The sequence below is a fragment of the Stegodyphus dumicola genome, chromosome 1 (assembly GCF_044657685.1).
Source record: "Stegodyphus dumicola isolate Sdum_Otavi_A_Nest chromosome 1, ASM4465768v1".
Lineage (NCBI taxonomy): Eukaryota > Metazoa > Arthropoda > Arachnida > Araneae > Eresidae > Stegodyphus > Stegodyphus dumicola.
In genome coordinates, this window is record NC_140768.1 from 6,086,343 (window position 1) to 6,098,507 (window position 12,165).

The window sequence follows — 12,165 nt, forward strand, 5'->3', positions numbered from 1 at the left end:
GGGAATTTTATTATTTATTTTATTCGCTTATTTTCAGTCATTCCATACAATGCATTCTTAATTCGTTTGTCAATATTTTGCCTATACAAATAACAAAGAAAACATTGTAACGGATTTTAAATCTCAGCTTAATTTTTACACTTTATGAATCAATCTAATTTATTATAAAAGATAATGATAATGTATTCTCGGTAAAGATTTAAAATATATTGCGAAGTCCCCCCAATATCTTCCGAATTTATATCGCCCAGACAGTTGCATAAGCTTCTTTTTATTGACACAAAAGAGAAATTTTATTAAAAAAAATTTATGTATGAAAAAATATATATCGCAGATGATCGGCAGTGAAATCTGCAATATGGTACGATACGGGTAATTTGGAAGACAGTTTGGTCAGGTTTGTTTGCTTATGGCAGGGCTATCTGCCTAAGGGAAGAAATGCTTTCGTGGACACTTTCTAGGGGCAGGTGGATCGTATACACGCAGACTTACACGGATATACACGAACCAGTTTTCTTTAGGATGTCTTCCACAAACACCTCACATCTTTCGTTTAATTAAAATCAGCCAAGCACTCAAAATTATTCCCGAAAAATAATTAAATTTGCACGCCTAGTAGATCCACTAGTAGAGGAGTGGTTAAACCGTTGAATACTGATAGTTTCAAATCCTGGCAAACGGGTTGGTTCTAAAGCATGTGTTTTCCATGTTTAAAAAGAATACCAGTCAGTTTACCAAAAAAAAACTCGATGACAGCATTCTTCTGCTTAGTAGCTTAGTAGCGGCAGAGAGGTACAGTCGCTGAATGCTGGTAGTTTGACATGGGTTCGATTGTAGAAGAACGGGCTCTGCGTTTTCGTGGTTTATGCCATTAAAAACGTGAATACAAGGTAGTATCCCTTAGAAAATCCGGCACACTTCTGTTATAGGGACCGAATTTAGAAATGTATGTATGCATGTCTGTGAGTGTATATATATATATATATATGGATGCATACAGACACATACGTACGTACGAATATATATGCATGCAAACAATTTCTGAATCCGGTCCTGATAACAGAAGAGTACCGAAAGACCTTCGTGATGGAATCTGTTATTTAGGCGAGACAGCCTCTCCAGCTTTGCCGCAATCAAATAAACCAAACTTCGAGAATCTAAAATAATTCTAATTGTCTTCCCATCTAGCTGTTTCAAAACTTCGCTTACGAAATTGATAATGAATAGAAACTGTTTCAAATAGACATGCATGGGTGTTTTCGTGGTTTCCTGAACAAGTGTTCTTAACCACTTGCGCTAAAAAGACGTGCCACGCACGTCGAGACGCTTTTGTCTCAAACTGCGAGCGACGTGAATACCACGTCGATAGGCATTAATCGCAAAAATGTAAATAACGTGGTGCACACGTCGCCTAACAACGAGATTTGTTTATGTTTTAGGAACGTGCACGAACTCAGTTAATACACAATAATTTCATTATAATGTAGATTTTTTTTGTGGCAACAGTTATGTATTTTATATATTGTTTGAGCTTGATAACTCACGGAATGTTATTCTTTTGTAATGTTTAGAATGTTAAATAAATAAGTTCGTTGTTAATTAAAAAGGTTTTCTCTGCGAAATATATTACCATTCGTCCGAAGTTATTAAATAAGTCAAGAAATGATTAATTTCAAACAGTTTATTTCTCGAGTTACAGCTCTGGATTGCACTCGCAGACGCGGAGCGGCGTAAATGAGACACTTTACCACTTGTTATATTGTAGCGCACGGCACCGAAACCGAAGTTTAACCGTAGCGCAAGTGGTTAATAAATTCGAACAAATATTCTTTGTGTGCATTCTGTCATATAATTTACTTGTTTTCTAAGTAGGTTATCCTTACATATTTCAATGTAAAAATCACTTAATTTTAACGTGCTAGTGAAATTTGTAATAAGATGAAACAGAAATAAGACTTTGTTTTAATTGTTGTATATTTTAACAACAGAATGTAGCCCCTTCCAATAAATGCAATTATACGGTATTTTTTGAATGACAACTGAATATTAAGCAATAAAGAACAAGAAAACTAAACAAGAAGTTATTGAATTATTAACTGATACGCTTAAATTTCCGCACATGATAACTTGACAGTAATAATGCTACTTTTTTTTTTTTTTTTTTTTTTTTTTTTTGTATGGTTAGTTATACACCTTTCAGTTCGTTGCAACAGTTTGGATCAAAAATACGGCTACACGTCTGATAGTGTTACATAAATATTATGTGCTTGCAAAGTCAGTTCTGAAACTCGAAGGTGGGGGAAGAGCCTAAACTGAAATGAAATTCATTTTGTTGCCTTTTGTTCCTTGGGTTGTCAGCATCTCAGTTCAGCAGTCTACGAGGTTTTGAGCTCAATGGCGCTTCCTGGATGAAAGCTAAGGGTTCACAATCATTATCAATGCTTTACATTGGTGCTAAAGCTAAAGTCAGTCTTTATGATAGTTTTTTTTTCCATTGTAAGGAATAATTTTCTCTACTATTCCAACAAAAACCTTCCCCGTCTTACGATCATTGCAATATCTCGTAGCTCAGCACATTCAGTAACTTGGTAAAAGGTCGGGAACATGTCGCTTATTTGAAATGAAAAACGTGAACTTAAAAGTTTAATAAAATGTTCACGGCTTCCCTTGATAATACAAAATAAGGTGAATTTTTACATTATGGTAACTTGGCGATTTTTTGGCGACCAACCCTCCTACAGCAACCTGCTAGTTTTGTTTTGGACGCCATTTTGTTTTCACGTAAAGGCATTTTTTTTTTTTTTTTTACTCAACATTTTTTCCAACAATCTGCTAGCCGAATTACGCTTATACTAGAACTTTTATGGAACAAAAATGCTTAATCATGACGAAAATTAGGTGCGAAATTGGGAGAAAGTGCAGAATCGCAAACTGCTCGCCGCGTTTTTAAAAATTGCACATACACGGTATCCATGTACAGGTCGACCAATTTTCTCTTAATAAAACATCCCAGAACTGCACAAAAATGGCATTGCGCACACTCTTGACTTTATCTATGTACACATCGACCTATTTTCACTTAAAAAGTCAAAGAAAATTGACAAAAATTCAATTCTTCTTAGTCTTGTAAAAAGCGCCAAACAAATAAGTGGGCGATTCTGCACTTCAGCCGCGATGTTTCTAAGTGCTTATTAGCTAAAATCACGATCGGAATTTTCCGGAAAATGTTACATTAGATGTCTCATAATCTCTCATTTCTTCGAGACAAAATAATCTGTAATTCGAACTGTGTACTTCTCAGATTATTGCTAAAGTCCTAGCTAGTAACCTTTGTCACCTTACCAAAATGTCACCAAACTACCTGTTACCATATTCTAAAGATTAGATCAAATAACACTCTACATTCATTTTAAATGCGCAGCCATACTTCTGACTTACCCTGCAAAAGTATTTGGAATGTTAGAAAATATTAATTAATTCGAGGTAAATGATGTGATGTCCGTTTTCAGTCGGCGAGAGATCGAGCGAAAAGGAAATCTTCCGCCCTTTCCAACTGAAGAAAACAGGTACAAGTAACGGAACGTTTAGTAACTTACGAGCGGTGCGGTTTGCGGAGTGCTTATTTCCTTGGGAATTTACCTCCATCGAAAAATAATTTACATGCGAACATACCAAAACGAGAAAAACACAGTCCTAATATGCGTAAAATCCCGAGCCACATAAATAATTCTCCTCCACGAGTAAACAAAACCGTCAAGCTGGTGACCACATCAGAAAAATATACGGAACAAGAACGTAAAAAGTGTGAGTTGTTATAGCATCATAAGAACGATGAAAGAAATCAAAAACTTACAGAAAAATATAGAAGAAACCAAAGCTTACGGAAGACACCCAAGAAAATGATCGAAAATACCAGTACAGCGAACTCATTGTTTCGATGTGGGGTACTTCTACTAAACGTCTTCGAGTACGTTAAATTCCCGAAACGTTAGTTACAGATGTGGGGGCTTACTTACTCTCCTATAACTTACCTGTAGTGGTTGACAATATTTCCAAAATAAAGAATTCATTAAATGTTTTCTTAACTTCACTATCCCTTTATATAAATCAGCAAAGACATCGATCGCCAGTTTTTTTCTGCGGCTGTTTCGTAATTTCTTCATAGAGGATTTCCACCTTTCAACATTGGGATGGGAATTAATATCTCATGTGCTTGGTTTGGATTAGGATTAGCCTGGTCACGCGTGCTTCGCCACATCGTCTTAACACGTTGAGCGCGGCGCTGGTCCCTGAGGACCGGCAGTGAACTTTCCGTGTAGCCGGCGTCGGTCAATGGGGACCGGCACTGGAATTTTCGTTTGGCTGGCGTCGATCTGCGGGACCGACAGTATTACCGTTAAAGGCTAATCTTTGGAATATGATAACAGGTAGTTTGGCGACATTTTGGTAATGCGATAAAGGTTACTAGCTAGGATAAAGGTTACTAGCATAGTACACGGATAAAGTTAAGAGTGTGTGCAATGCCATTTTTGTGCAATGCTGGGATGTTTTTTTAAGTGAAAATAGGTCGACGTGTACATAGATACCGAGTATGTGCAATTCTTAAAAACGCGTCAAGCGGTGGGTGATTCTGCACTTTACCCAAAATTCTATTGCCGACTTTTCGTCATGGGCAATTCCCAAATTGTTAAATCCATAGGATATCAAAAAAGGATTTAAAAGTTAAACTAGTATTTCAATGGCGTCTTAAGAAATATAGAACTATATAAACTTACGCAATCTGAAATCAACGCGTACGCTAGATTTGGCGCATTGTTGAATGGGCGCGTTTGCTAGATTTGGCGCTTTTGCGCATACATTTTCGCTGCAATTTTTTTACGGCCCTCAAAACTGAATAGTACCCATTATTTTTATACCTAATATATTATTAAGTATATCTGCACTTTTGTGAGGTAATGCACACAACTCGGAGCAAGTTCACCCTCGTCCAAGAAGTGATAGAAATATTGGCACTTGTGGCAATGGGCTACCCCCACTTTTTAGTTTTCTACAGAGATATGAAAACAGAGTAAACTGATAATTTCATAAATGCGCTCATCTCCAGGCTCATTAAATAACTGAGCCTGGAATACAAGCTCTAGTTTTAAATCGTATCTTGGATATTAAATCCAAGTACAATTAATTCCTCTTTTACTTTTTTAATGGGACAGTCAATGCACCTTAATTGGTGTAACCTTTTTCGGGTGTGAAATGTAATGCTGTGCTTTAAAGTCCACTAAGTATTTAGAAATAACTCTGTGGTCGTCGGTACTACTCGGGAAAAAATTTAAAAAGTCGTCTAGATGCTTGCCTTGAACGTAGAGTTAGTTTCATCTTTAAGTTTTTTTTTTTAACAAAATCATTCTATTTCAACGAAAGGATAACCATAATCGCTTTGAATTTGAATGCTTCCACACTCGAAGAGACCTCGCTGTTTGCTGTGATATGGACACAAGATGAATACTCTCATTATTCATGTTACGGAGGGCATCGTATTTGTTGATAACGTCATCGTCAATAAAATTCTTAACTTCTAATTAGGCCGGGCGGTCTTTCGAAGGAAAGTAAATCCTTCTTTGCTTTGGGATGCTTGAGTATGTCTCTTAGATTTGTTTTTATTATCATTTACTTTTCAATTATTGGAGGTCTTACTAAAATTTTCGGCATTTAAAACAGATTTCAAGGTAAAAGTTTACAATTGGGTGCCCCTTGTTTTTTGGCGATTCTTTTTTGACGCCGAGATCGGCGTCAGGAAGGCACAATTTCAAGATGGCCGCTACACAAAACCAAAATAAGAAGTCGAAGAATTGCACAAACTATGTGTCCATGTACACATCGATCTGTTTTCACTTAAAAAAACATCCTAGAATTGCACAAACTAGGCATTGTGCACTGCCTTAAATTTATTTTCAAATATCAAAATAGGAAACATTTTCTGAAGTTGAAACTTTACCATTATCATTCACAGAGATAAACTGACAAGGCTACACTGAGTATATATATATATATATATATAACTTTTCTGAAGCTAGAATTATAACATTTTATAATTCACAGAAACCAAATTAGCACAAGATTCAGCAACGTTTCTAGAACAAACAAACATTATTGTAATTATCGATACCGTTAAGTCATCATCCCAACGTTCACTAATTTTTGACTGGCAAAAATCTCACACTTACCTTTAATGACGTCCAGCTGGGCTTTCGTTTCCTTTATTTGAGTAGTAAGCAAATTGCGATATAGGTCTAGGTCTTCGTCTGGATTTTCCTTGAAGAATTTATGCAATGGCCACACGAGCTGCTCTTCGATCGAATGTTTAAGAAAGTTCACACACCATTCTTGACAGTCCAATTCATCGTAAGCCTTTTTCGTAAGTAAATGAGTCCAAAACACATTTTTCCGTGGGAATAAATTTTTGGTCACTGATAAATTCCGCATCATAATCCGATTCGGTACACGATATGATTTTTAAAGTCCTTGTCATCCATTATGCACATACAGTCGAAAACTTTACAAGTACGTGTTCGCGCTGACCAGAACAAGCCTCTGACTTTGAACACAGATACAAAACACACAGCACAGATACACAAATTAGAAATTTCGGCTTCGGAGCAACTTTATTTTTCTTAAGTTATCTATAGCCTAACTGTGTCCGAATATCCGATTAGGCTCACCAGAGGCCGAGCGGTAAAATCACTGAACACAGGTAGTTCCGACTTGGGTTCGATTTCAGGCAAATAGTCATGAACATTTTCGTAGTCTTCTTCCGCGTGTAAAAATATGTATAGGAGCCAGTATGCCTTAGAAAGCCTTCCACGAAGGCATACCTCCTCTTAGATAGCCACAATGTGCTTTGCCATAATTAACTAAACTAAACTAACTCAAACCAAACCGAATGTCTGATTTTTTCGATTTGTTTGCACATTTGGCGATAACTTGCTAAGCTTGGCGTATTAGTTGAGAGAATTTCCTTTTTCGTTAATCTACATTTCCTTCCCTTTTCTTAATCGAAATTACTTAGCAACGGTCAAATACAATTCATATAATTTGACTGTGTTTAAAATAAATTATAATTTAAACTTAAAATGGGAAAAAATTCTTAGTTTTGCTATACTATTTCAAGCACGAAATCACCCAACGCTGATGAAATACAATTCATACACATTTGTGACTGTTTAATAAATGAATCGTAATTGAAACATAAATTGAAAATAAAAATCTTTCAAACAGATTCACTTAACACTAAAATATAGCAATAATTCAGTTCTGCTGTTGTTCAGGAATATTCGAAACTGAGCTAACTGAACTTTATGTACTAAAAAATTACTTTTGTATCCTCTAGTAATGATTTAATCCATCTTGCTGAATGATAATGAAAAAAATCTGATGCGTACACCACATGCCTTCCTTCTACGGAATATTAAATTATACGCAATTTTCCTGCAATACATCATTTAAACATATTGAATTAACAGTAAAAGAATTTTGAATTAAATCTACATCGTCTATAGTGCATAAACCACAATACAATAGCATAAATGCATAAGTTCACTATATTTAGTTACCATTGGGACACTTCGGCCCTACATTCACTTAACAGCATAACTCAAGAGTGCACAAAAATTATACCATCCAAATAATGATCAAATACTATAATAAATCTAAAACGATGTATAAAAGAAATTAAACAAGTAAAAAAGAAACAGTTTTTTGCAGACGATTCAGCGTCGCTTACCTAATGCGCATGCGCTACTAATTAACTCAGTTCTCACTTCGCGGCAAGGCAAAAATACATAAAAATTCAAAACATTTTCAATAAAATTTGAAAGTATAAAACACTAAATACAGTTAAAACATTTAAAAACACAATTTTTACAATTAAAATTACAGTTTCTGCGCGCAAAAACAAGCTAATAACTTGAATGAATTAAGCATAATTTAATTCGCAATAATAAAAGAAGACGTTATTTTGTTGTTGCCATGCTTAGTTTCTCTAGATTGGCAACAAATCCATTATTCTGCTACATTTCAACAAACATGGCTGCTATGTAAACAAATAAGGCTTAGCACACTTAAACAACTTTTAAATTGTTGATAATTCTACAACTATAACACGCAGGTTAACTAAAGGCATTAAAACCTTAACCGGAAGATAAGAACAGCATAATTCAATCATTTTTACAGCTTTTGTCCTTATGCGCAGATGTAACACAAAAACATGCTTAAATTGCATTCGATAGCGGTCAAAATGGATATTTTCGTTGAAATATGATACCCCAAATTTTTTGCCATTACAATACTTCGTACAAGGAAGTAAAATACATAAAGCTTTACGAAAAGTTTTGTGAAGAAACGATTTCATTGCTAAATATTCTGCAGTTTCTGATACGAAATCCAAACCTGCAACAAATAATCTGGAAAATGATTCTTCATAAATCTGCAAAACAGATGACCAGTTCTTCGTGACATATTTCTTTTTTGAGGGAGGCGGGATTCATTTTTGCAGTTTTTATTTCTGTCTGTGTAATATCTGGAATATATGAATGATGTTGTCTGCCCCAGGGGGATGCTTTTCTTTTGTTTATATGCGGTAAAATCCTAGTATACGGTGCGGCCTTGGCGCGATTTTTAAAATTGTCGCCAACACCAAAATGATGCGTTTACGTTTGTCGCCAAATTTTTGGCAATCTCAAGGTAAAGCGTCACCACAAGTTTGAGTTGGCAAAAAAAGTAAACAAAATGATAATCATAAGATAATAAATCCTAAGCATACGGTGAGACACAAGAAAAAAAGCAAGCATTTAGAAATTGAAAATAATTTTTAACAGACTTTATAACAAATAAAAATATGATTTTCAACATGCATCGCAACAAATACAAAACATCCACATATCAAATATAATCAATTAAATACCATGGCTCAGTGTCACATATGTTTTAGGGTCTATATTATAACTCAAATGCCATGGCCCTCAAACTCGGGTGGCGGATATATTGCTTTTATTGCAAATATAAAGTCTTTCATTTTTTCAGATGACGATTTATTATTTTTCAGGTGCCGCCACATATATTCCACCAAATAAGAGTCAAACTCTTCACTTACCTTTTTCGTCCCCTTCATCCCACGCTTAACAGCACTCCACGTTCCTTCCAAATCCTAGTATACGGTGCGGCCATGCCGCGATTTTTAAAATTCGGCAGCAATCCGGCATCTACTGCCCATTGAATTACAGCAAGCTTTCCTTCTAGTTCTAACTTTCAAAAAAATTTCGTGTTTAAATATTCGCAATTCACAGCATTGCACATCATAATCGAAAAGTAACGTTATCCAACTGTAGAACAAAATACGTTAGCAACTCGAACTGTAGAATAAAAGACGTTATCAAACTAAAATTATATTCAGTATCTGACCAAAAACCGATTAATTAAAAAATATTAACCAATTAGAAACTCGGCGGAACCACTACTGTTATTTTAAAAAATACAAAAAATAAAAGATAAATAAATTTTACCTGAACATACGTTATCCTTTCTCATTCAGTTCAGCCGAAGACAGAAGATTAACAGAAAGTGTGGTGTGTGGTGTATTTAATTATGGCAAAGCACACTAGGGCTATCTGCCTAAGAGGAGGGATGCCTTCCGTGGAGGACTTTCTAAGGGAAACTGGCTCGTATACACGTTACACATGGGGAAAACCACGAAAACACCCATGCAGCCAGCCCGTTCGCGGGATTCGAACCTCGGACCGAACTACCAGTGTTCAGCGGCTTTACCGCTCGGCCGCTGGTGGGCAGATTAACAGAAAGAACTTCAAACAATGGTTTGAAATAATTCTTCTCTTCCATCTGCACCAATCAAAACTTCTCAATTTAAAATATTTAATGAGTATGCGCGAAACTGCTCCCAAATGCACTCTCCTACAGAGCATCAAAAATCGGCTTGGTTACCACAATTGGCGGGCTTATTAGTCTCTTAAACCCGAATTTCGCCAACTCTCATGTGCACCGTATACTAGGATTAAGCCTTATATGCTTCTATTTGGCAGCTAGCATTTGTGAGTTCTGTGTTTTATTATGCAGGTCTTTATTATCTCACTTCCCTAAGAATTCGTTTAACACATCATGTATATATCCATGTATATGTACACATGTATATGTACATCATGTAGATGTACACATCATGTGTCTCTATGCGTAATTTCCTATAGCAGTTTCCCGAATTTCTATTTTTTTTTTCATTGAAATTATATACAACTTAGAATTATATACAAAAAAAGATCAAGAACTTAGGAGGGCTTTTCCAGCCACTTGGACTCATAAAATAATAATTTAATTATAATTCCATTATTCATGGTACTCATATTTTAAACAATTATTATAAGCATCTGAATATTGTTCGAGGTGACGAAAAAGAAAAGAAGGGGTTAAGAGTACTTAACATTCAAACTTTTATTTAAAATTGTCTTGTCGGTCATTCGATTACCAATACCCATGCAGCCAGCCTGTTCCCTGGAATGTAGGGCTGCCGCCTTGACGATAGTGGTTAGCGGAGATGTAGGCTAGGGTTTTCAGCTCCCAGGCACAACTGAAGTTTTTGTGCTCCTTTCTGTGCGCCAAGAATGGAAAACATCAATTTGGCACCCCTGAATGTTGCGCCCAGGAACAGATGTCCCCCCTTTAACTACGCTACTGGCAGTTAGTGACTTTGACTACCGTACCTATGGGTTCCGGTTCAGATTTCGGAGAAGGCATGGATGTTTGTAAGCATATAGTGTCTGTGCGGCAAAGGGCACTTAAAATACAAGGCAAGCCGAATATCCTCTCGCTTGGTGAGTGGAAGGGTCGGAAAGAGATTGGGAACAAGGATGTTCTCCCTCAAAACTGTTGCGAAGTTAGTATAGTGGGACTACACCTGTACAATCTATAGTGAAATTCTGGTGTTCCGCCCACTTCTACTTGGACCTGGGGAGTAGAGGTAAATATGACTTAAATGGTTTCATTAAATTAATTTGAACGATAACGAAGAACGCAAGAATTTTATTGTAAAAGACATCAATTACGCAATCTATGAAGGAAAAGCTTAATGAAGGAAGCTAAATCTGAAAGGGTTCAGATTGTAACGGTCACCTGAAGGGCCGTTCATAGTGTGGTTTACCTTATCTAATGGAGACATCTAGCACAGCCGTCGCAACTCCCAAACAAGTTTTTCTCCATAGCAAAACCAGCTGAAAAATCTAAACTTATCGACAGAGAAAGGATACCTTCGTGGTGAATTTTCTAAGGAAAACTAGCTCGTATACACGTTGCACATGGGGGAAAAGAAAGAAAATGTCCATGCAGCCAGCCCGTATGTGTGATTCAAACCTCGGACAGAACTACCAGTGTTCAGCGACTTTACCGCTCAGCCGCTGGTAAGCCCATATGGAACTGATTCCTTAGCTTATATAAACCCTAGTGTGAATGTCTCTTAAAAGGACTCTTTTCAAGTTTAATATGGTTTATCAGTGCAGATCAGCAACAGAGATAGATGACCGACATTTAAAGGGAATTAACGGAAAAAAAAAAAAAAAAAAAAAAATGGTTCGAGAAATAAACGGCCATTTACTGTGGGATTTATCTTTGCCAAAGGAGTCAGTTCCATGTGTCGACTAGCTCCGCTGAACGTCCTTCGCTATGAGGTAAAAATTGGTTTTGAAAAGCTGCGTTGGCTATGCCAGATGTTTCCGTTAGCTCAGAAGAACCTCAATGTGAACGGCCCTTAGCAGCTCTTTTTGGGCTAATAAAAGGATGATGATTATTGATCTTAGGCTTTATATTAATCAAATTTTCACCTCAAATTTTTGAAATTCTATTAAATATATCAACTTTTTTCTAATATAAAATGCACGAAAGAAAATTATCTTTAAAGGGACATAAATACTCTGAAACTTTGTTACACACTTCCTCACGTTTTTTATAAAAAAAATAATATTTTCAATGGGTTTTAAAAATTAAGATTTTAATAAAGATTATTTTACTGATAATGAAAGCTTTCACTTTTGGTGTTTAGACTTGCAGCTGTATGATCCGTAAATTTCACATAAATAGTTAGGTATTCCTCTAAGTAATTTTGTAACACTACAT